This window comes from Pseudopipra pipra, chromosome 4 (assembly GCF_036250125.1).
Source record: "Pseudopipra pipra isolate bDixPip1 chromosome 4, bDixPip1.hap1, whole genome shotgun sequence".
NCBI classification, from domain to species: domain Eukaryota; kingdom Metazoa; phylum Chordata; class Aves; order Passeriformes; family Pipridae; genus Pseudopipra; species Pseudopipra pipra.
This window is the reverse complement of record NC_087552.1, coordinates 15,846,706-15,852,705: the sequence shown is the minus strand read 5'-3', so window position 1 is coordinate 15,852,705 and position 6,000 is coordinate 15,846,706.

Genomic DNA, 6,000 nt, shown 5'->3' with positions numbered 1-6,000 from the left:
AGTGGAGGATGATAGAAAGTGGGTGGGGAGCAACTGTGGCACAGGGAGAAGGAAGCCTAGGACAAAAGTCCAGAGACTGCTACTGGTGGAACCAGAAGGAGCAAAGCATGGATGGGGAGGCTGGAGAGGGAAGAGAGCAGGTACCGAGCAAGGAGCCTATGGTGGGGAGTGGTACCTTGCTATCAAGCCTTGGACCAACCAAGCGGGCAGAGTCCAAGGGGCCAACACTGAGAAGGACCATGAAGTCAGGAATGAGCTACTGAATACAAGGAAGGCAGAATAGTTTGCTCATGGTGCTCATCACTACCACTCCTGAGTGCTCTACAAACATCAATGATTTCATTTTCACAGCACACTGTGAACTGCGGTGATACTATTTACAACATTTTAAAAGAAAATCTAAAACCTGGGGAGAAGGAGTTCCAAAGTTTCTACTGTTCTTGTTGTCTGTTCTGAGTCATTATTTGTTTTTCTCAAAGCATTTACCACTACATATTTCAGGCGTTCATAGTTCATTACAGATGTAGCTGCTCGTATGTCTGAAAACCAGAAGCCACAGCCAAATGTCTGTAAAAGACTAAATTAAGGATAACCTGTGAAAAAATAGGTACAAGCAACTACGTAACATCCTAATGAGACTCTCTGGCAGAGCTGGAATAGGAACCAGTTCCCACAGTGCAACGCTCAGCTGAGGCTCCCTGTGCTCCAGACTTTCTAGCACGCCTCCACTTTCAGTTGGGCACCCTAGAAAAATCTGTTGTGGGCTGGTTTAGAAGAAGGAATTTTTCAAGATGGAAGGATAATTTAAAAAGTTATGAGAAGAAAAAAATGGCAGGAAATAGTATTAAAATGTTGACGAACATGCTTAGTTTTCCCTACTGCTACATCATCTCACTGCTCGGTCTGACTTGTGACTCTAACTTTCTCCAGGAAAGGAACAACCCAGAGAGCTCTCAATGACATCTTCCCTGCTCCCATAAGCTATTTAGCCATCCAGAATAAATCTCCTGGGAGGTGTTTTTCTTCTCTAGCCCACAATTAAATGACTTCTTCTTTACTGCCTCTTCCTGTTTATGCATTCCTCCTTCCCAGTGATTGGGCTCGGTGGCTGAAGCGTCACGTCTTTCTGCAAGGAACGTCTGCACGTCTTTCTGCATCCTTCCTTCCCTCCCTCCTGAAAGTTACTCCCTTAAATTTTCTGCTGTGTATCTTAATTAGCACATTGCCATCTTTAGGCATCAGGACACTTTCTCCTACTTAAAACCTCCCTGAAATACAATCACGTTACCTTGCACATTATAGAGTATGAAAACGTTTAATGATGAAAGCTCTTTTTAAGGTTTAGTCTGTTGAACCTGATGAGATTTTTCAATACCCCGCTGTGTTAAATCTCCCCGTACACAGACAAATGGAACAAAAGGTTTAAGAACGAAATAGTTTAGGCTGCACAGTCGACATCTCAATTTGTTAGATTAGGGAAATGGTCTTGCACCTGCCCTGATTTTAGCACTGGGAGGTTAACTCTAGTTTCAAGGCATTAGCTTGAAAGCAAATAAAATATGTTTACTCAGTTAGGTTTGAACATGTGTTGCCTCAGTTGCCTGATAGCCTACCATGACATTTATAATCATGTTGATTCTTACTATTAGGTTAAATCTTTGTACTGTAACTTTTGTGGTATTTTTTTGTGTGCAAATGCCAAAGGAAAAAAAAAAGAAAAAATATGCAGAAGTACAGTATGTTTGATTTCTCTTAGATTCATCCAGTGCTCAGATAAAATGGTCTTATTTCCTCTTGGGTTTCTTATTAAGAATCTCATTGTAGGAAACATTTTACATCCATTTCACACTCTTTCAGGCACGAAACTATTTGCCTGTGAGCTGGTGCCATCACTGAAAAAATCTTAATTCCTGATTTCTGATGATCTTTTTGTTGGGACTTACTGACAGCATCCATTGCCCATCTCAGCATTCCATTTCTGCAGAGTAGGGCAGCTCTTTGTAGCCTACCAGAAGGAGGCTCATAGCAAAAGTCAAACAATGGTTACTCTAAAAAAGTTTGTCTGACAGATCCTCATACGTCATTTCTTGGCATCTATCTGTCAAATTATTTGGCAGTTCTCTCCATATGAATTGTAGCAGTTTAGCTGTAACAATTTCCAGATCAAAGCTGTCAATCACTAGGCAATTCCCACAAGGACATGGAAAAGGACCTGACAGGAAAATTAGCTAAAGCTGCAATAATCTAGAAGATGTGAAAAAGGTTGGAAAAAATAATTCCCAAGTTATACGGATTGAAGTTCAATTACTGTTTTCCTTGGTACAATTTAAGACAGTGAGCTATCATAGCCAATAGATCTGCAGGCAAAAATCTAGAAAGTGAATTGCAATTCATCTAGTTCCTTGGCATTCCCTCCTTTTCCAATTAAATATGCTTTTCTTTTCTTCTCTATTATTCTGAGGAGGCAGTAAACCTCAGTCTAAATGAGCATTTACATGAAAATCAGAGCTCTCCAAGGCATCCACTGAAACTCCTTTAATACAATATTTTCTTTAATTTGATTTTCTTTCTTGCTTCTGGGAGAGTTTTAATCACATTTGGTATGATTTATAATTGTATGCCCCCTTGTCCTGCAGAGGTCATTCCTTTCCTAAAACTGCATCATTTGACTAGAAAGAATTCCTTTTACAGCTCAGCAATCAATACTGTCCACAGGTGATAGTGAGCACAGTGCATTTTTTTTAAAAGAGTCTCTCAAATGTCAAAAACCTCACTTTAATCTCCAAGAAATATAATCTGTTTACATCACCTGCAGCCTCTTGGTTGTCTCCTTCAGGAAGACTTTCTTGGGCTCACTGAATAATCTCTTCTACTTTATTTTATGAAAAATCCAGCTTCATCATATATATTTCAAGCAAGCTTTACCTTCCTGAATACAAGTGAATCAGGGAATCATATTCTGTGATACTCCTTTATTTATCTCTCCAAGATATAAAACCACATACAAAGGGTTAGGATGCAAGCATCTTCTTAGAGATAATTAATCCTGCTTCCATGATATTGATCTCACTTTGTTTTATTAAAATAATCTGCCACATGCTATTGAAACTGTCTTTCAAAGAAACAAATACTTCTTCTAAAGAGGGTACATTGAGGAAACATATTGCTCAAGTTATTAAAAATTAGCATTTAGCATTGTGTTTATACAGATACACTAAACCTTTACCAAGCATAGCATGAAGTGCAACAAAATAAAAGCTAAAATCATCAGCAGAAGAGCCAAATTCTAGTATACAAAATAACTAATTTTTCTATTGCTAATCTATGCTATGACATGCCAAAGCACTACCATGCCTGATGGAATACTGAACTCAAAGTTAAAAAAAAATAAAAATTATGTAAAATACATATTCTGGGTCAGATTTTCTGTCCCCACATTTATCTCCACATATTTTGTTGCATGTCTGCATGGTATTACATAAATATTTCATTAATTCAGTAAAGTAAGCACCTAGACACCTCTGCATGTGTATCTTCTGCTGAGCTGTGTGTGGTTGTGTTCTTACTGATCAGCCATATAACTGATAGAAAAATTAGGGTTCATCTCTTTCAGTCAGTGTGTATCCACATGATCTTGGAGTTTGAATTTTGTTAAGTTCCTCTTCCTTACAATCTGAAGCTCTTAACAAGTCATTATTTATCTCCTAAACCAATTTCTATATTCACCTATCTCAGCTTCAGGACTTAGAGCTGTGGGAAAACCCAGATGATTTCTACATAGTTCTTTGGCTTCTTCTGGGGAAATTTGGGCTTTCTTTCAGAAACAGTGTGCATTACCCAGTCTCAGGTCAGCTATTCCATCTGAGTTATTCACTGGCTTAAAAGCACTTCCCTCCCTATGTTGTAAATTATATCAGCCTTTCCAATTTTTTTTTTCTCTTCTTGCTCTTAATAGAATATCCTTACAAGAAAGACAACAAACTTTGCATGTGAGCATTGCATGAAAAAAGTAGTACATAGACAGTTAACCTTTCTCCAGAAACCAGGTGAGGGACCAAAGTATGGCTCCTCATGAGTTAACATAGTCTGTAAAATAAATGGATATGCATTTCTGTAATGTATGTACTCTAACTTGTTCTACTTGCTTTTAGAGTGGCTATAGCCCAGTTGTGCATAAAGAATATACATATATATATTTGCACACTGCTGTTTCACTTATTAAAGATAAGGTAGAAAACCACAGAGAAAACCTGCCAAGCACTGAGACAGGGTAAGAGCTGCAGCCTCTTGGGCTTGCCGTGCTCGCGGGAGGGGACATTCCCAAAGAAATCGCAAACATTTTCCTAACCAGAAATCCCCTGCACCGCTCAGGAAATCCTGCCAGCCGGCAACAAAACACCCAGAGCCACTGGCAACTGAAGAGGTGAGTGAAACCACTTCACGCCATGCCAGAGACACTATCTTACCCCGTGGTACTTGGGGAAAGGTAAAACTGCTGCAGTCCCCTTCCTAGGGATATGGCTTTTGGCTGGACTGCTCTAGCTGACAGAACTTATAGTCACATTATTGAGTGGGAGACCCTGAAAAATATCATCCCCAAATCAAAGTTGAGTATCGACAATATAACTGTCCATATGCTGCTCAGAAATGAACGCTCACACAGATGGTGCAAAGACATTAAGGGGTAAATCCAGAGAAGTAGTGTCTCCCAGTCCTCTGAGCCACCAATTTCGTCACTGCCTGTCCTCATAATGCACCCCAAAACCTATTCCACCAGACCATGGGATTTACTTTAAGGCTTCCAGTCTAACTGAAACCCTATCAGTCTGCTCAGCATCACAATCTCAAAATGTCCCTTTGTTTTTTCATCATCCTAGTAACGTGAAGCTTCCTGTTTCCAGATGTGCCACTGCTCTGAAAGCAGAAGGCACCTTATGGATCGATGCACAACCTCTGTTCCTCTGTGAGGATACAACAAAGTTGTAATGCTCTGTGAGGATTACTTTGTTGCCTGACAGTAACTTCTGCTGTGCCTTCGACTACCTTTATCAATGCTTTTATGAATGCTTCTCCTGTGATAAGCAACATTTTGAAGAGTGCTCATTTCCATCTATAGGCATTAGCTGTGGGAAAAATCTGGTTTTGCTTATAGAAAACCCATTGTCCTTGAAAAAAAAGGAACCCATTCACCTGAACCAGGGTTATGTCAGAATATTATTAACTTTAATCCAACGAGTAAAAATAGAAAGGATGCACACCAATAACTGGAATCATATTTAATATTATGTTCTAGCAAGCCCCAAAGCAACATAATTATGTGGCCACTGCTGCATCAAACAAGGAATAACCACTGAACACACTTGAAGGCATAAACTGTCATTTACAGAGGGGTTTTGGATAAGATTTGCAACATGCAAGTCTGAGTCTGCCTTTCAGTTATTGAGGTGCAGGGAGCTGGGGAAGCAGAGGCAAGGGAGGATGATGGAGAGCCAGTTCTCTGATTTTGATCAACTCTCTTATCTTTCACCTCCAACTAAGGTTTCTTTGAACTTCTCTCTCTACTGGTCCACAACAACACTGGACTGTTGTGTTTTATTCTTCACCAAGGTCACTGGACAGTGTTGGAGAGCCTCACCTCAAATGTTGGCTATGAAGGCACCCTGTAAGAAGCACCTTTCTCGCTTCACGTGAACCACACAACATTACCTTCCCGAGAACTGATATGCCTTTGCCAATCCTGTCCCACCTTCATGGAAATAAACTTTCAGGATGGGAGTTGTGAATGATTGCCCCTCTGTTACAATCCCTAAGGTGGTTCTCAAAAACCGCTGCCAGTCTCTTCCCACCAATCCGCACCCCTGAGGCCCGGACCCAGACTGAACTAACGGGAAATTATCAAATCGATGTTTCAAATGAAGAACATTTCTGCTGCCCCCTTTTTCCAGTTCCACCTTCATCCTATTTTGACCACTACTGTTCTCAACTCTCTGTCTCCCCAGG